Source organism: Myotis daubentonii, chromosome 11 (assembly GCF_963259705.1).
Source record: "Myotis daubentonii chromosome 11, mMyoDau2.1, whole genome shotgun sequence".
Classification (NCBI taxonomy): Eukaryota; Metazoa; Chordata; class Mammalia; order Chiroptera; family Vespertilionidae; genus Myotis; species Myotis daubentonii.
Window position 1 is genome coordinate 53,633,854 of NC_081850.1, and position 20,120 is coordinate 53,653,973.

The 20,120-nt window shown below is 50.2% G+C and overlaps 1 pseudogene; it reads right to left on the reverse strand.

The window, feature by feature from the left end:
- Nucleotides 1-468: 468 nt before the first annotated feature.
- Nucleotides 469-2,052, reverse strand: LOC132211704 (sal-like protein 4; annotated as a pseudogene).
- Nucleotides 2,053-20,120: the final 18,068 nt, after the last annotated feature.

Sequence of the window (20,120 nt, forward strand, 5' to 3'; positions counted from 1 at the left end):
TCCCTGGCCTTTTCTGCCTCTTGGCTGCCTCCACATCTGAGAAGATGCAGACCCACAGGATGTGGTGCTCAGTGGGACCTTACCAACCTCTCATCTAATCTCAGGCCACACCCTTGAGTTTTCAAGAAAGAAGACTTGATATTTCTCTCCAGGGCTTGCTTTGTCTTTTGAGCTGTCCTTCAATGAATTCCAAGTGGTCTCATTACTTTAGGGCAGTGGCTCTCAACCTTCCTAATGCCGCGACCCTTTAATACAGTTCCTCATGTTGTGGTGACCCCCAACCATAAAATTATTTTCGTTGCTACTTCATAATTGTAATGTTGCTACTGTTATGAATCGTCATGTAAATATCTGATATGCAGGATGTATTTTCATTGTTACAAATTGAACATAATTAAAGCATAGTGATTAATCACAAAACAATATGTAATTATATGTGTTTTCCGATGGTCTTAGGCGACCCACTGGACTACGTCAACAAAAATAAAAAATAAATGCGGTAGGTAAAGTAAAGCTTTCACACCCAGGACTTGCCAGTTCCATCTTCGTGCAATACTCAGGGGAAAAATCTTCATAATTACTGGGCATAAGTCACATTAAGGAGACTTTCTGGAGAAGGCCGGACTGCAGGTCTTTGGACAGTGGGCCACCGGTTAGGTCCTTGGGGTTAGTCCCCCAAGAGAGATCCTGATGTAGCCCTACATTGGGGATCGCTGTGACCGGCACAGGTGTGCTGTCTAAGGAGAGACTCGATTTACCTGTGAGGACAGGTACAGAGAGCGTAGGGAACACCTTCCTGCCGCCATTTTGTCGTGGAGCTCGGCAGGCAGCTGCGGGTTTGCCTTCACCTGGGGATTTGGATGAAAGTGCACCTTGGGGTTGTCCTTGGTGGTGAGCTGGTGGCCACAGGCAGAGCGCATGAAGGGTCTCTCTCCAGTATGTGAGCAAAGAGACCAGTAAGGAGCTGTCAGTCCAATACCTTGCTCAATGCTTACACTTGTTCCTGTAGAGGGCGGTCTCATCTTTGGGTTTGACAGTCACTGGGGGCATGTTGGGTGGCTTCCCTTTCCCTTTCTTGGATGGGGCTGACACCATACTGGAGAAGGGGCTCTGAGGCGTCAAAGCACCTGGAAGGTAGCTTGGGAGCACCCTTGACCTGTCTGGCCTCAGGGCGAAGGGCACCAGCCCTGGGGACACAGAGCTGGTGGTGGAAGGGATGTTTGCATGATGTGGCTGGGCTTGTTTCAAGGTGTCCAGAGACAGACCTTGGCCTCCAGCTTCCTGGCTGAGCAAAGCCATGGCCACAGCAACCTGCTGGGACACGTGGCTGCCCGAGGTCTTCAGGGTGTCAGCTCCCGCCACGTGGGAGTGGAGGGGGTGGGAGGCCCACATGTTCACCTGGCCTCAGATCTGCTCAGCAAGCTGGATCTGCTGTAGCTGCTGCTGCAGCCACAGGATCTGCTCCAGACCCCACGGGATGCTGTTGGCACCACGCAAGGGGGTGGAAAGCATGTCCACGCTCCGATGACTCGCCGCCACCTTGGTGCTCCGTCGTGCTTGAAGAGTGACGTTAGTATTGGCCACTTTGCCTCTGGGTAAATAGTTTAAGTCCTGGGGTGTGGGAGGCAGGGCAGACCCCGTCCCTGGCTCCTCCTTCATGCCCCCAGATCTGCTGCCATCCTCCCGGTGACTGTCTTTCTGCCTGCACTGTGTGGCTGGTGGCTCAGCACAGCTCAGAGAAGTCTTCTGAAGGCACCGCCCCTCACTGCTGTTCACGATGGGGACAGGTGGATGTTTAGTGCCATTTTTCTTATGTTCCAAGAACTCAGAGAAGCTGAAGAACTCTCCACAACATTTTTCACAGATGTGAGGCTCTTCCCCACCAGTCTCTTTACTTGCTCAGTCGCCATTTATGTCATCACCAGTCCTTCCCTCACCCGCCCTGTGCCACTGGGGCCACATCTGCAAACTCCAGGCTGGCTGCTCACCCTGGTCCTCCTTGGAGTGGATGTTAGGGTTTTGCCTGCTGGCCCCATGACATCGTGCATGCATTGTGGCATCAGGAGAACAGCGCCTATTTTCCCACTCCTAGAAGTCCAGCATTTCTTCAAACAAAAACCATCTTATACATATGCTTCCTGCTCCTCTGGCTCCTGTTCTAAGGCCAGGCCCAGAGCAGCCAGGGAGCTCCCATGGTGCTGGCAGCTGCTTGGATCATGTGGCCCCAGAGAGGGATTCCGCACCACCCCAGCTCACTGCCCCTTCTCTGAGCATCTGGCCACACTTCCTCTGCCTGCCTCCAGCCACACAAAGGGTGGAGGTGGTGTTAGGGTCGGGGCTGCGGCTGGTCAGTCTCTTTTCTTCAGCTCTGGTCAGCATCTCAGATTCAGCTCTGGGCCCCACACTTTATTTTGTTTTATTATTGTTGTTTTTAATCCTCACCCGAAGATATGTTTTTATTGATTTTTAGAGAGATAGGAAAGGAGAGACAGAGAGACAGAAAGAGAAACATCAATTGGTTGCCTCCCGCATGCACCCCGATGGGAGAACGAACCTGCAGCCTAGGTATGTGCCCAGACCAGAGTCCTACCTTCCCTACCTACCTTTGGTGTAGAGCAGCGGTTCTCAACCTGTGGGTTGCGACCCCTTTGGCAGTGGAACGACCCTTCCACAGGGGTCGCCTAAGACCATCCTGCATATCAGATATTTACATTACGATTCATAACAGTAGCAACATGACAGTTATGAAGTAGCAACGAAAATAATTTTATGGTTGGGTCACAACATGAGGAACTGTATTTAAAGGGCCAGAAGGTTGAGAACCACTGGTGTAGAGGATGACGCTCCAACCAACTGAGCCACCCGGCCAGGGCCACACTTTATATTACTATTGTGTTTTTACACCCTTTATTATTATACTAGCAATACATATTTGTTAATAGAAATCAGAAAATACAGATAAACAAAAGAAGAAGAAAAAATCATGCCAACCCTTTTTTAACTTCTTGGGATCTACCCTTACCTCTGCATATTTATTTTTCATTTTCACAGAAAAGGGATCTGACTGTATGCATTATTTTTCACTTAAAATAATTCTGAAATCTCTTACGTTGTACCAAATATACTTCTGGAACATCATTTCCAACAGCTACATAGTATTCCAATGGGCACTGAAATGCAGCCAACCATCCCTACTAATGGGCATTTAGGGGTTTCTAATTTTTTTTTATATTATTAAACTGAACAGCATGAAATTTCTGACATTTGGCTATTCTTGACCTAAGAAATGGCCATTTCATATGGTTTGACCTAATGTAAATAACAACATGATGAATATCATTAAGACTCAACTTTGCACATTTTTTTTAATGACTTAATTGCATTCCTAGAATGTCTGAGTCCAAAGGGATGCATGCGTTTAAGCAGACCTACACTTTATTTCGCTGACCTCAGGCGTGTGTCCCAGGCAGACCAAGAGAACAGAGGGATGGCATGGAGCGGTTTTAGGCTGTTGGGCATCCTGCAAAGAGGCCTGGCTTGGCCTCAGATGATGGGGCAGAAGTCCCAGCTGCTCCCCTCACTAAGGCGTGACCTCGGGCCGCACAGAGGTGAGACTTACTCTGGAGGGCAGTCAGCAGGGTTTTCATAATGGGACAACTGTGCTTTGTCTCAGAGTTATTGGTGGTCTGGCCTAGGCTTGGGCATTCTGAACCCTGTCTGACTTCCATCACCCTTTGCAACGCTGCCTGAGCTTCGGAGCCTGAGAAACCCCCTTCTCCCGGGAAGGAAAGGTGACCCAGAGATGAAGGCTTTTAAAACGACTCACAATTGCCTCCGTGGTTTTGAACAGTTAATGCGACTTGGCATTGAAGGTGGACCCGGGCCCGGCTGCGGAGGGAAGTTCTGACGGATTCTGTGGCGGCAGACCTCCCAAACCATTGAAGCGTGCAGGCTGAATTTTAAAAATAATTGTCCTTTTTAATGATGTAAAACATGTCATCTAGATTAAAAAAATAAACACTTTATTACTTCCCCAGTCCTTTCTTCCGCCCTCCCAGGGCCAGATGGGGATTGCGTGAATATTTCTGGCGTATTTCACATATTTAATAACGCCCTTGGAGGTTCTTCCAGATCTGATGAAAATGTGGGATTGCACTCTACCCACGGACTGTTCACAGAAGGAGAGCTGGTGGTGGTGAGTGAGTGTGTGTGCTGGGGGTGGGGATGCATTCTATTTTGGAAGCAGCTGGGTCTACAAGTCAAAAGGCCTGTACTTTTTATCTTGGGCAACAAAGGACATTGTTTCTCTGTCCCCGCCCCCACGCACACCCCTGCCGTTGGCGGGATGGGGAGAGAAAGGGGGAAAAAAAAGAAATCGCCGCCGCGAAGCAACCTTGAGCGGCTTCGGGAGAGGTTAGGGCCTTCCCGGAGACGGCTTTCCGCCCGCTCTCTTGATTTGCAGCGAATCCAAGAAAAATAATTACAGCTTCAATTTATTTATACATCTTCTCTGTAGATAATATAGATCCAACAATCGCCGCCTCCTAATTTATGCAGGCGGAGCCCTCCTGGAGCCGGGGCAGCTGGAAGCGGCCAAGTGCGGTGCGGGCCGCCGCAGGGAGGGGAGAGAGAAGCCCCGCGCCGGGCAGGAGCGGGGACCCCGGGCGGGGACCCCGGGCGCCAGCCCCGCGGCAGCGGCAGAACAATGGCTGGTGTGGCGCGGGCGGCGGGCAGCCGGGGAGCGCACCTGGGTGATGGGCACCTCCCGAGGCGCCCGGGCTGCGGGCCTGACAGGCGCGCGGCGGCTCCTTAATGGACTGGCGAGCGCGCTCCGGAGCAGCCTGCGCGGTCCCCGAGGAGAGATCATCAGGCCGAGTGGTCCCCGGAGCAGGATTTATTAGCAGACAGGATGGGGAAGTTGATTAGCCTCCGCGGCTGAACGGACATCCTGTCAGACAGGCCTCTTAATCCAATCACTTACCTGTCGAGAGGGAGCCTCCCGCGCCGCCCGCCCCAGAACCGGAGGCTGCGGGCCTGGCTGGGCTCACCCTGCAGGGCAGCCCACGCTCGCTCGCTCGCTCGTGTCTGGGACCAGGCGACTAATGAGCAAGTCTCTCCGCCCCGCCTCGCCCGGTCAGCTCTCTGAGTCTGTCTTGCTAGTGAGTCCACCTCCAGGTTGCTCTTCGGGACTCAGCCCTGGTGGTGACTCTCCTGCACGGCCACCTTCCCTTCGTAGCTCTCTACTCCGCACTTGGGAAAACACCTGCGCTTGGGTCTTGTCTGCACCACCTTTCCAGGGCCTCCCTGCTGGTCCCTCTCCCTGAGGCCTCTGCTTTATGCAAACCCAGCTACTTTCCCATTTCTCCAACGGCTCCTGCCTGCCTCCCCGGCCCTTGCTCCAATAATAGGGTCTGGTTAGAAGGCTCCCACCCCGTCCCCACCCCAAATCCAACTGTCCTTGGAGGTCTTGCTCACAAGCCTAAACTTCCCTGATTACCTCCCTCCCTCCATGCCCAGGTGGGCTCTCGCTTCTGTGAAACTTTATCTGTGCTAGGGTCAGGACTCTCCCCCAGTCCTGTCTCCACCACTTCCTAGCTCTGTGGCCTTGGCCAATGAACTCATCTGGGCCCCCTCCTGCTGTAAAACAGGATGATAGCAATACTAGTAAGTTCCTCATAGGGTTGTGGGCAGATGAGCAGATGTATGCAGAGAGCTGGGGCTGATGCCTGGTGCATAGCTCAGCGTTTGTCTGACCCTGCCACAGGTAGTATGGTAGCACCTCCTTCACTGCACCAAAGGCCATTAGGACAGGGGCCAGGCCTTCGCTGTCACCCTCCACCTCCGCTGTGGCTGCCCCCCTTCCAACACCAAGTACATAGAGTCTTACAGATGAGACGGCTAAATGTTTGTTGAGTGAATGAAGGAACTGCTGCCACACTGCAGATCAAGTAGGATGTACCATCTCTCTGGGTGACCACCTGAGGCCCCATTTCTGGTTGATCTGACCGTGGAAGAAGCAAGAAGGTGAGGGACAGGGCCCCCATCTGCTTTTGTGTGGCAGGCATTGAGATGTGTGTTCTCTCCAGCTCTTGTCAAGAGTTTAGGAATTCAGACTGTATTGATCCACTGCATCTTCAAAGCCATCAATCATCATTAAGAAACAGGACCTGAGCCCCTGGATAGGGCGGCTGGTATTGGGTAATTTACAGGATTTTACACACACACACACACACACACACACACACACACACACACACCCCAGATGTGGCTAAAAGAAGTCAGCTAAGACAAGCACTGAACACTTAGCAGGCAGGGAGAGGAAAAACCCAGGAAACTTAGACACCAAAGGTAACTGACCAGGGAATATATCACATCCCACTTCCTGGTGGAATCACACATTTTCGTGGCTGGTTGCTACTGTCTAGTGAGCATTTTAGTTTGGTAAATGTGGCGGCTGAGGCCTCACCCAGGCCCTGCCACCTCCCACTAATGTCTGCCTCTTTGGCCGCTCACAACTTGTCAGTTTTGCCTGGATCCATTTTTAAGGTCACTGGTCTTTGGTTTGGGCCATCTTCCTTTCTTAAAAAAACACACACAAAACAGAACAGCATTTTCCAGGCCACAGTCACCAGGCAAGGCTCCCCTGCCTCAGTGGTTTTCAGACATTTCTAACCACGCCTGGGTGATCTTGGTGTTGCAGAACCCACCACTGGCCTGGGCTTCAGAACATTTGGAGCCTGGTCAAGCCCTGCTCCTGATTAATTGTGTGATTTTGGGGGGTTGGGGGCAGAGCAGGGCATTTAACCTTACTGAACTTTAGCTTCTTGATCCATCAAATGAGAATGATATTTAGCCCACCATCATGGGAGGAGACATTTAAGGGTAAAATGAGGTAATTGATAGGAATGTGCTTTTAAAAATACAGTACTATACAAAATTAAGGCAAAAATCCTATGATGAAATTGTTTCTAAATATTGATTGCTTTCAATGCTGGGTGCTGGGAAGTAGAGATGGCCAAGCCTCAGACTGCCCCTAGTAGATTTAAAAAAGGGAGAGAAGCCGATGTGGGCGACACTGGCTAAGGCACCAGGCAGGAGGAAGTCAGTCCTGGGAAAAGAAAATGGCAATGAAACCTCCCCTTCCCTAGCCCTGGGGCCGGCAAAGCTTCAAGGAGGAAAGGGGTTGGAATAGTTGGAAAAGAGGGTGGCAGGGGGAGGGAACAGCCAGGGGAAAGGCCCAGGGATGAGGAGGTAGGTTGTGTGGTGGACAGGGAATGATGAGGTGGGAAAAGCAGATGGGGCCAGTAGGCAGGGCCTCATGGCTGATGAGCACAGCCCACATGGAGGTATTCTTGGCAGGGAAGCAACAAAGTCAGGTGCCTTCTGGAACGTTGGGAAGATGGGAGATGTGCATGAAGCATGGGCCTGAGGGGAGGCAGGAGGCAGAGAGGAAGCTACTGCAATATCCAGGCGAGACCTGGGAGCAGAGGCACGGGTGAGGTGACTGGGGGAGCCCCATGGAATAGAGTTGAAGAAACTCTGGTCTACGTTATAATCTAAACAGATAATAGTTTATTTGCAGAGAGGCCTCTGTCTATTCAGAGGTCACGGACACCACTCTGGTGCCTAAGTGAACATTCACAAATGCCTGTGTGCCTGGGGAGAGACTTTTCATAGCAGGAATGTCTCAGAACTCTCCCATCAAACCAGGATACAAGGAAGAACTTGTATCCTCAGAACCATCCGTACAGCCTAGAGTCCCTCCACTTCCTGTGGAACCCCAGACAAGGGATGTAACTTTCAGCATCCTAACTTTTACAATGGGGATAAGAATAATAACAAAAAAATCTATTAAGAACTTACATGCCGAAACCGGTTTGGCTCAGTGGATAGAGCGTCGGCCTGCGGACTGAAAGGTCCCAGGTTCGATTCCGGTCAAGGGCATGTACCTGGGTTGCGGGCACATCTTCAGTAGGAGATGTGCAGGAGGCAGCTGATCAATGTTTCTCTCTCATCGATGTTTCTAACTCTCTATCTCTCTCCCTTCCTCTCTGTAAAAAATCAACAAAATATATTTAAAAAAAAAGAACTTACATGAGTCCCAGCCCCTCCCACTCTGAGCTTCCCTCTGCCTAGACTGTGGGCGCCTCCTCGGGTAGGCAGAAGTAGGTAGGATGTGACACCAATGAAGAGAATAAATGAGCTCAGGTTAAAATCCCACTGTTGTGAAAACCCCACAAGTTCCTAAGATGATTATGGCTTTGAACTCATTCTAGAGCCCCAGTAGCAGTCTTCCAGGAGGTATTCGGGCTGCACTTGAATGCCTCTGCAGGCCGGGAGCTCATCTTCCACTGGCATTCTTTTGTATCTTAGAGCATCTCTGGCTGCAAAAAAAGGAATTTCTTAAGCAAGTGGATATTGGTTCTTTTAGTCTAAACCTGGTTCTCAACCTGTGGGTCGTGACCCCTTTGGGGGTGGAACGACCCTTTCTCAGGGGTTGCCTAAGACCATCGGAAAAACACATATATAATTACATATTGCTTTTGTGATTAATCACTATGCTTTAATTATGTTCAATTTGTAACAATGAAATTGGGGGTCACCACAACATGAGGAACTGTATTAAAGGGTCGTGGCATTAGGAAGGTTAAGAACCAGTGGAATAAACTAAGCACTGATTCTTTTAGTGGTCTCTACCGCTCCTCAAACTGCCTGCCTCTTTGGTGCAACCTTGCCGAGGGCCTTGAGTTCCAGGCCCCGGGATTTGGTCTTTAGTAGGCATGCAGAGGGAGTCCTGGGAGGCCCCTGGGCAGGACTATGAGCAGGCAGAGCTCTGCTCAGGATGGTGACTGCTGGTTGGGCTGGGGCGGGGTCCTCATGCCAGGCCAATCTGACGTCTGTCTCTGCATTTATCAATGGACTTGAGGGCAGATACCCAGTGATAACCATTTTTCTTCCCAGAAAGGTCCAAGGCCAGTGGCCATGGATATGGCCTGAAAGGAGGCACATGTTCTATCTTAGGGTCATCCCAAGTCTGCGTACTATGGAAGCCAGTATCTCCCAAGCCCTGTTGGCCCCCTGGAGTCTGTCTTTCTACAGAACCAAAGATCACAGGCAGATGCAGGAACCCGAAGGAAGTCTCCAGCTCCCCTTTGGACCAGAAGCAGCTGGAGGGCTGTAGCGGATGGCCGTGGCGAGCACTGGTGCTCAGAGTGAGAGATGGTCAGCTCTCTACCCTGAGATCAGGGCATCACTTGCCCCAGGATTCCTTCTGACCTTTGCATCCTCCAAAAAAAGTCAAGGTGATGACAAGACACATCTATCGCATCTAAGCTATCATTGCAGTTGAAAGATGGGCCCGGAGCAGGTGGACTGCTTCAATTATGATGGATGAGGACGGTGACAGCTCTTGGGAGAGCCGCGGGAACCTGGCAAGTGCTCACTCAGCTATGACTCCTCTAGTAGCAATTTGACAAGATCAGAGCACTTTATGGAAGTGGAAAGTTTGGGGACCTCAGGGTTTGCTTGGCTCGGGGACACTGTCTGATGATGCCCTCTGCCAGCAATACCAGGTGGGCAGCTACCCTAGGAGGCCCAATGTTGGAGGCAGGAGCAGTCTTGGGGAGGGGCTCTGCCTCAGGAGGCCTCTTGGCCCTGAGCCACAGGCGTGGGACTTGCCTGCTTCAGTCTCCTCCAGCTGCTGACCAAGGGACACCAACATGGCTATAGCCACAACCTCATGGCCAACTGGGCATCTCTTCTGAGCCAGACCCTGTGCTGGGCACTGGGAGATAACAGTGGACATCCTGCCTCCTGGATATGAACCCTGTGTCATCCTTCTGTGCAGACTTTGAGTGACGAGAGGGCCTGGGACCAAAAAGCCCCCTCTGTCGTTGGCTGTGAAGCTCCTCTTTGAGCTTTTGGCTGTATCATCTCTTTTTGGGCAAGGTGGCTGGGGGCTACGTGAGATTACCCATGAAGAGTGCCCAGCTTGTCACAGGTAGTCCATCAGTGTTCGTTTTCCTCCTTCACCAATTCTGTTGTCCTTTGGTGCATTTCTTCATTCATGCAGCAAACGTGGTGGAGCACTTCCGGTGGGCCAGGCACTGGGCTTGGCCCCCGACATTAGATGTGGTTCAGTAGATGAGGGGCCCACAGCTTCGTCCACTCAGAGAATGAGGATGCAGTTGGATCAGGCAGTATCGTGGCCTCACTGTCCACCTTGCAGAACGATGGCTAGCATGGCTCTGACCGTAGTGCTCCTGGGCCCCTGTGCTTTCCAGTCATGAAGCTTCCATCAGGTAAGCGGAGTTCAGCAGGGAGACCTACCCTACTGCTTGTCACAGGCCAGATCCCCATCGAGCTCAGAGGAGCCTGCAGAATCAAGGCTTACTTGGGCTCTTGCCTTTTCTCTTTTCCCCTAGTCTCCACCCTAACAATTCTTCCAGGGCAAATAGAGAAGATCCAATCCAGTTGCTACAGGCCAGGCTTGTGGACTGAGAGGACTCTGGTCTCACGTTCCCAATCTCATCCTGTCACCTAGTCTTCTAGTCTATGAGCCAAACTGCCTAAGACTAAGAAGGTTCTATGAAGTCTCTTTCAACTTCATGTTTCATAAGTGGAGGTAAAGAGTATGTGCTGTAGGATCCAGCTGACCTATATTTGATCCCTGGCTTTCCCAATTTCTAGCTGGGTGACTTTGGACAAATCACTTGATCTTCCTGAGTCTCAATTTCCTCACCTGCAAATGGGATTATAGTAGTGCCCATTTCATGGGGTGGTTGTAAGGAAAAACGAGACAATGTATGTGATGTTTGAAGGACATTTATGTTTCTGGCCAGTGGAGCATCCCTTTTCTCTGTAAAGTGTTCCCTGTTGTTCTCTAGAGCAGGTGACTGAGGGTAGCTAATCAGAGTCCGTCCTTGGGATTTTAGACTAGCTGGGGAAAGAAGGCTCTTTCCTCTCTGTTGTAAAGATATAAGATGTAGCTTGAAGTTACTGGCAGATATGGTTCTGGTCTTGGGGGACAGCTGACTCATTAGAAAAACCAACCTGGAGAGAAGCAGAGAAGTGGGGAGAGAGAGCCCTGATTGCACTTGAATCCTTAGTCCAGCGTCATTCCTGTCCTTTCTGTGTCTTTACTCTTTGAGTGGCTGCCTATAACATTTACCTTTTGGATTAAGCTGGTTGGAGCTGGGTTTCTGACACTTGGAACCAAAGGATTCCAACTCATACTTAATATAGATCCTGACTCATAGCTGTCAGGATTAACTCAAGTCGGGCTCTATGCAGGTTGACGTTGGTGCGGCATTTCCATCTCCTTTTACCCCTGGCCACCGTGTCATGAGGACTTGTGTATCCTCCCTGCCACCCAGCCCAGACTCTAAGGCTGTCTGCATGAGGCTTGAAGCCCGTGGCTGGCTTGAGTCCCGAGCCTGTCTGCTGATGAAGACAGCAGCGCCAACCCACGTAAAACAGCACCACGGACAGTGGCAGCCCAGCACGCAAACGCCTGCCACAGGACACAGACACAATCAAGCTGCCGACATCCTTAGCCCATGTCGGGGCTTGATAATGAACAAGTAATTTATGTCGAGGAGTCAGTGGAGCCTGTCGCAGGCTGGGGCTGAAATGTTACTACGAGGGATTCCTATGAAGGTCATTGCCCTGTTCTTGTCGCTGTTAAGGGTTGACTGTAAATGGCGTCCTCTTAAAGGCGGCCCCTTGTTCTCTGGGCTCCTTTGTGGGGAGAGAGGTACGCCTCTGGGAAGCGGAGTGGGGACAAGCGCCGGGCTGCTTCTGAGCCATGCCCTTGAAGGGGCCCTGGAATCTTTGCAAAGTCTGGCCTCAGGCTGCTCATGGATAAGAAGGGGAGATTCGGGGTGGATCGGTACTTGAATGGCTGTGCAGGGTCTGTGAGTGGGGAGGGCAGGATTGGGCATCCCTCTCTGGGGACAAAAAATGACTCCAAAGACCTCTGTGTGAATTAATTTGACTCAAAAGCCAGATGTGATAGGAATAGTGTTCTGGAGAGAAGGTAACAGAGTATCTTTTACGCGCATGAAAAGAGAAGAGATAAAGGAGAAGGCGCTGGGCGAGTGTGTAGGTGAACCATTCAAATCCTTCCTGTGGGCCTGGTTTCCTTACCTGTTACTGGACTAGACAGTCTTCACCATTCTGGATGTAGACAGACCATGTGTTAGTAGTCCCATTTCATGGATGAGGAAACTGAGTCCAAGAGGTTAAGTCACACAGCTTCTCTGTTCCAGAATTGGGCCTTTGGGCAACCAGTGCTCCATCCATTGCCCAGCTTCTGCTGTTCATAGAATTTACTGGACAAGCGGTCTCGTGGGGTCCTCTCCTGCAGAGACCCAGCCCCCCTCTGTTCCTCCACCATTTCCAGGGTTCCTTGGGAAGTTGTCAGGCTGACTTCTGTTGGAAGGCACCCCTAGAGAAAGGGTCTGTCTCCCAGTGGAGGTTTGACTGTGTGTGTGTGTGTGTGTGTGTGTGTGTGTGTGTGTGTGTTGCCTCAGCTCAGCTGGTCCAGCATCCATGGAGGGTCTACAAGTGGGATCATCACCCCTTTCCTGAACCAAGGGTCCCTTGTCAATAGTCTCCTTTCAGCTCCATTTCTCCTTTCCACATTGGATGCCGGGGTTTCTGGCCTGAAACATGATTGATACCACCCGAGCTAAGTGCCGCTGTTTTCTTTTCCTCCTAGGAGAGAACTGCATTTAAATTTGCTTGAAAGTCCTATGAGGGGGATGAAAAATAAAGAATGGAGCAGGAACCTTCTACTAAAGAGAGAATATGCTAAACCAAGCCAATGAATCCTGCTTGCTGCTCACCTCACAGCTGTGAGCCAAGCCTGCTCTGAGCACAGGGTTCCTGGCTGACCACATCACAGGAGCCGGGCAATGCCCACTGGGTAGAGGAGTGAGTGACAGCTTGGTTGGCCCCTGTGGCCTGAGCTTATAGAAGATATTCCTAAACACAGATTTCCCCCTCAGGTACTGTTGTCGGAACTCTGGAAGGCAGGCAGGACTTGGATCATCACACCCATTTTATAGATGAGGAGAGTGGAGGGGACCAGAAGCTGGGCTGCCAGACCCTCATGCAAGCCCTTTCTGCTGCCTCTGCCCACCGAGCTGCCAGCAGCAGGTGCAGAGGGGACTGCCCAGATACCCAGGGCTTTGGGGCACCTGGTCAGAGCCTCCCTGAGCAGGGCTGGGGGAGGCACCATCCTTCTAATGAGCACTCTCCTTGACGGCAAGAGCATCCCCATTACAAACTGGGTATATTTGTGTGGGGAAATCTGTAAAATATTTGCATGTTTACTTTAAGGTATTGGGACGATAAAGCTGAAAGGGGGGCAGGATCTGACCCCTGCCTCCCTATCTGGCAGACCAGGTCCAACTCTCAGCCTCACCACCTTCTAGCTGTGTGGCCTAGGGGAAGTTCTCTAACCTCTCTTAGGCTCCGAGCATTCCTTTATCCATAAAAGGAGAATAATAGTTAAGGTGACTATTGAGGTCAGCCAGACTGGGATACTACGTTGGGACGGCAGGCACAACCCAGGACTGTCCTGGCAAACCAGGACACGTGGGCACTCAGTGGGAGAGGAGTGCCGATTCTGCGCTGTTGTCAGAACGAGATGATAAAATGCAGAGAGTAACCAGCATGGAGCCGAGAGTCAAGTCCTCAATATGACAGCTTTACTCTTATTACTGCGCATTCCCTTCATCCCAGGACACTCCGTGACCTTCCTTTTAGACTGAGGGACGATAAAATGAGCTGTGATTTCTTACCTTGTGCACATGTATCCTACACAATGTTGGTGTCTGACGTCTCTTCTAAGGCTGGGCTTTGGGAGTGATCCTGATGGCTCTGAAGTGTCCCTGCCAGAGGCCTCTGTCCTTGATGGAGTACATATGTGGGTACATATGTGGGTACACAGGTCACTGTCCATATGTGGGTACACAAGGTCACTGTCCATATGTAGGTACACAGGTCACTGTCCATATGTGGGTACACAAGGTCACTGGCCTAGACCCTGGAAGGCAAACATCTCTGAATTGGGGATGAAGGTCACATTTGCAGGTTTATCCCTCCGGCTTCTTCTGCTAATACTCTCCATTGCTTATTACAGGGTGTAGGTTACTGGGGTGATGGGTGGGTAGCAGGAAAGGTGGTGCTGCTCAGAGAGAGTTGAGCCTAGACAACGCTTCTTGAAAGCTCACTTCTGGGAGGTGGCCCTGATGTCATGCCCTGGAGAATTCCCAAGAAGCTCTTGACGGGTTCCGGTAATTCAGAAAAACACACAGAAGAATATCAAAACAAGTAGGAACTCTGCCATCCCTGGGTGCTGTTAAGCACGTGACCACTTAGGCCAGGTCTCCCATCTGGTGTGAATGTGTGTGTGCGCCCCATGGGAAGGCGTTCCATAGGTAGATGCACCCAAATGTAAATTTATTTTTTTATAAGTGGGATTTTCTTCTATTTTGTGTCCCTGTTCTGCCTAACGCAGAAAAACCAACCTAGTGATTCCTTACTGAAGCCGTTGTCATTCAGGGACTTCTGTCACTCTCCGGATTGCTCCCCGCGCAGGGTTTTCTCACCGGTCGACTCTAAGTGGTGGGGAAGGCACTGCTACTGTGCCTTAATCCCCCTGGTTTGGTGCCCTTATCCCTTCTAGCCCAGGTGGGTGGGCATCTTTGGGCTGGAAACCCACTGAGTGTGGCTGCACCTGTCCCGGGAGCCATCCTAGCCATGAAACTCTGGCCCATGACCTTCTCTGCCAGCCAACTTCAGTGCCCACTGGGAGCCGTGAGAATTTTCTGAAGGCACTGCCCTGCACCCCGGGGCTGTGGGACACTGTGAGGGTTGGGGCAGCACTGGCCCTCTCATGTCTAGACGCGCCGCATCTCCCGTTCTGTTCTCTGGCAGCCACCTGCTCGGAAGCACTAGGTGTCGGCACACTTATCTGGGGGTTTCCGGCATCTCCCCTCCCATGAAATTTGGTCCAAAGTGGGCAGGTAGCAGAGTTCAGGACTCTCCCACACCAGCAACTGATCTAGAACCTCATCTGCAAACTCGCTTTCCCCGCTCTGGGCCCGGGGGTCTTTTCTCGAGTCTAAATGGGCAGAAGGTAACTGGTGGATCGCTCCCACCACCTAACTTGTCTGTGCTACACCTGGGCCGTGGGTCCCAAACGTAAAACCCAAGAACTCGGGGCTTTTATTCTTGGTCCTATTCTGACAACGACTCTCCGGTGTGATAATGGGAGTGGAGTGTGGCATGACATGCTCTCATGGGGGTGGGAGGGAGGGGTGATGGCCGTGGGGTAAAAGGGATGCAGGGGAAACAACAAGAACAAACCAATTAGTGTCTCAAATTCATATCCAACCACAGGGACTTAAACAAGGCCAGCAGTATTGTATATAGTGTTTTATGTCATAAATATTTACCACTGCCATTATGTACTTTTTATAATTCACTTTGATGACTGTACTGCATTTCATTGTATACAAACTTCCTAATCAAACCGTTTCCCTATTATTGACTGCTCCATTTGTTTTGACTTTTTTTTTTCTCAGAGAAAAGTGCTGGGATACGTTTCCTTGGACATAATCCTTGTGTGGATCTCTATTTCCTCAGGATGCACAGGGATGTTTACTAGTACTTTACATTTGAGGATATCCACACCTCACCCCGACACAAGATCTTGTGCACACAACACATGCAGAAACACACAGAGACACGCACAGACTTGAGACTGTGTCTGGCAGAGAGCTTGGCCCAGAGCAGCTGCTCCAAGGAAAGTGCTCAGTGACCTGGGAGAGTGGCAGACACCAGGCAGTAGAAGGGCAGAGGAAAGAGGAATCCATTGGCTGGGAAGCTTGGTATGTTTGTGGCCTGGGAACTTGGCTTTGAAGGAAGAGGAAGGTAGGAAATAAACAGAGACAGAAGAAAGGATGATCCAGGCAGCAGAAATGGTGTGGGCCAAGGCCTGGGGGAAAAGCAGGAGTCTTGTTGCAGAAAGATAGGGTGGGTGCAGATGTCAGAGAAAGACAGGTTGGAATCTGGCCAAGGAGGGGGGTGCCCATATCTCCAGTTCTTGCCTGACTTTGAAAACTTTCTAGCTGAGCATGACCCCGTTGCATCCAGGAGGACAGGTGAGTAAAGTTGTCAGATAAAATACAGGACACCCCATTGAACTTGAATTTCAGATAAAAGTGAGTAATTATCTTAGTGTCCGTATGTCCCAAATAAGCATGGGGCATATTTACATTAAAAAAAGAATTCATTACCTACCTGTAATTCCAACGTAACTAGGAGACCTGAGTTTTTATTTGCTAAACCGGGCAACCCCGTATGTAAAGAATGCAGTGATGCTACAGCGTCAGAGGCCTCATTACCATTTTTTGGGCCATTGCTTCATGAGCAAAGACAGATCGAAGTGTGTGAATCCCCATCGCACCAAAGTGCAGATAAACATGACGAACGGTAATGGCTCCAGAGGCGCCGACGGGAGCGTTTCCAGGAGCAGGTGAGTGATGGACGCGCTGGAAATGAGCATCTGGGCCCTGACGCTCAGGCCTCACCTGCCTTCCCTGGAATGCGAGGCTCACGGGGCGTCTCTTCTGCAGGAGTGCGGCTCAGCCTGGAGAAGCCAGGCTGGAAGTAGAGATTGGGTCCCGAGGTGAGCCCACTTGAAGTCCATCCGGCTGATGAGAGGCAGACTTGGAGCAATATTGTGAGAGAGGCTGGTGAGGGGCCTGGCCTGGAGCCCAACTTCTATTTCTGTGGTCATGGGAGCTCCGTGGTCATTGACGGGAAGGAAAGACGGGGGCATCAGAAACATACCTCCTTCAGCCCTGGCTGCAGTGATCTCAGGGCCTGGGGGGGAAGGAAGGAGAGAGAACGTGCATATTAAAGCATATTAATGGAAACTGACAGACCCTCAGGGAAGGAAGTATCACTTGCTATGTACCAACCAGGAGCTTTGGGTACATTGTCTCAGATGATTTTACAGCACTTGATCCCATTTTACAGAAATTGAGAATCAGAGAGGTAAAATGACCTGCCAAGGTGCACACAATTAAAAAGCAGCCAAGCTAGGACTTGACATGTCTATGTAACTCCAAAGACTTGGTTCTTTTTTCTGGGCCACATTGGAAATAACTCCCTGGGAGCTCCCACCATGGGCTCTAGGACCCGATTTCAAGATTCCATATTCCTGACTCTCTGAGCTGCACACAGTTCCTGATCCAGACAGCCCCAGCATGGACCAGCCATTTATCATCCACCGAGGCACTCTCTCAGTAGGTGCTCAGGCTGGTGGCTGTGGTCATTTTCCCAGGAGGGGCTCAGTGTTGCCGCTACTTTCCCCCAAAGCCTTCCTGCACCACTTTCACCCCTGAGCTACTTAGCCTCTGGGCTCTTGGTTGGCACTGTTCACGAATCTCCTGGAATCATTGGTGACCCCAAGTGGAGAGCCTGGAGTGAGGAGTTAGTCCACGGATGGGAAAGAGATGGAAACCCGACAGGCTTTACCAAGCTGCAGTAGTCAAGACAACAAGAGCTGGTGACAAGGTGTCCACTTGCATAAATACTGATCAGTCGACTGATTGTTTGTTTAATACCTGATGCTTCAAGAGAGTGACGGTGTATTAGGTAAGGCAATGCTAGCTGCTGTAACAAACCTCCAAATACATAATGGCTCAGCCACAACAGATGTTTATGTCACGCCTGTAAACTATCAGACAGGTGTTCTGATAGGTGTAGGGCTGCCAGAAAACTATAGGACACCTAATTAAACTTGAATGTCAGATAAACAATATTTTTTATATGTTGGTCCCAAATGATAACTGTCTTTTCAGTGATCCCAAGGGCCCAGAGCTGATCAGAAACGTAACTGGGTTTGACTCTGTCCCCAGTTTGTCCCCAACATATTACAATGAAAAATTATCCACCGCTTTTTTGAAATTCACATTTAATTGAATGTCCTGCTCTAGTTTTTGCTAATTCTGCAATTCTAGATAGATGGTGGTCTCCCTTCCAAACTAGTTCAGGGACCCAGGTTTCCTCACCCTCTGAACCAGTCATCTTCAACCTGTGGCTTCCAATGTCATGATGCCCATTTGCATCAAATTAATGATGAAAAGGAAATGAGCATAGAGGGTCATATGAGGAAGTTTTTATGGGCCAGAGCTGTTAACAGGAGCACATGGCTCTGCTTTTATTCCATTGGCCAGAACCAGGGACATGGCCATGCCCAACTGCAAGGAAGACTGGGAAATGTAGTCTATATAGCTCTCTGTGCTCTGGAGAAGTGGAAAGAGGTTCCATGAATAGCTAGCCAGTCTCTACCACTAAAAAATAAAAATAAATAAATAAAAAATAAATAAATAAATAAATAGATAAATAAATAAATAAATAAATAAAGGCTTTTAAAAGAAGGCATGATGCTTTTTCTAGACTACAGTTTACTTCAGCAAACATGCACTCCAGGCAGGAACCTGTGCCTGTGTTTGCTGAAGACAGTCCTTTCCTCGCTTCCCTTGCAAACAACAAACACATAAAACATTTATTTCTCCTCTATGTTTAGAATAGTTTTTTCTAAACAAATGTATTGTCAGGTTTTATCTTCGTAAACAAGCAGCAGGAGGGAGAGTCAGAACTTTGAATCTTGGCATTCAATAGATCTTTGTAGATCCTGCTATAGCCTGGTACCACCTACTAGCTATAGGACTTGGACGAGTTACTAGTACTTAACGTTTCTGAGCTGCAGTTACATTATCTGTGAAATGGGTTAATAGCATTTACCTGGCGGGCTTCTGTGAGGACACTGACTGATCCAACACTTGGCTTGTAACTGGAACTCAACAAATAGGAGTGACCTCTCTGGACCTGTCCCTTCTATGTTTCTGAACCACGGATCCAACTTAATCCTGAGCTGAGGCTCTCTGGGGGGCTGACTGGAAGGTCCCTCAGGAATCTGCTTGAGGCACAGAGGAGAACCAGATCCACAAACTCAGCTTGGCAACAAGCCTGGAGTCATCAGCCAGGTGGAGTATTTATCTGAGAAGGTTTCCCCTGGTCCGAGTTCAACATGGACTCATGTCTGGGACCTGTGGGGAAGGGGGTTGCGATGGGTAAACATGGAAAGGCTTGCCCTAACCAAACCATTGGAACACAAACCTCCCTGCAACACCAAAATGAGAGAGAGGCTGTGGACCACCGAGAGCTCTGGAACATCCAAGGTGGAGGTGACTCTGTCTGTTGGGAGGTGGCCTAAAGGTGGCCCCAAGGCAGTGGTGGGGTGTCCTCCGATGACTTGGCAGGAGCTGGAGGAGGAGAAGAAGTGGTGGCTGAGAGGACTTGCTGGGAAAAATACACGAGTTCCCCAGAACTAATTAAGGAGCCCCTAGTGCTGGAAGCCCCTAGAAATTCACAATTATCACTTGGAGGGAAGCACAATGAAAGTGAAACACTGGTTATCAGTAATGAAGTGAACCTGTTTTACACCCAGAGTGGGTGTGACTGGGGTAACCCAGGTTAAATCATTTGATTCAAATAATAGCTCCCCCAACTAAGTTTGATTACTTTTTGCACGGTGTGTCCCCCTCACTCCCACCCCTTAGTTTATTTGCCTTCCCTTTGCGAGGGAGGGAGGTCCTCAGCCTTTTAGTAGAAAATGGTTTGCCATCTTTGACTCAGCCTCCGCCTCTCTGTTCTTTCCCTGCCTGCATTCCACGCCCTCCGATTATGGAGAGATTGTCTTCTGGTCTCTGAATCATTAATTTTGGTTGTGTGACTCTTGCCTGGCAGAGGTTTTTCTGCTCTGAAAAACTCCGATTATAAATAGTTCAATAATGCATGTCCTCCTGAGTTTAAGACTCGGGCTTATGTGATTGGAAATCTGGATGAGAAGCAAGTTAGAGTTGATGCCATAAAGACAGTAAAATAATTAATCACTTTGCTCTGTTTAATAGATTCAAGGGCATCGGAACAGCCTGGCAGCCAGGGTGAGTCCTCAGGAGTGGCACTTGCTGTCATGGTGATCTTGGCAGGCACTGGGGGAAGGGCTCCCGAAATCAGCATCAAGGGTCAGAGGA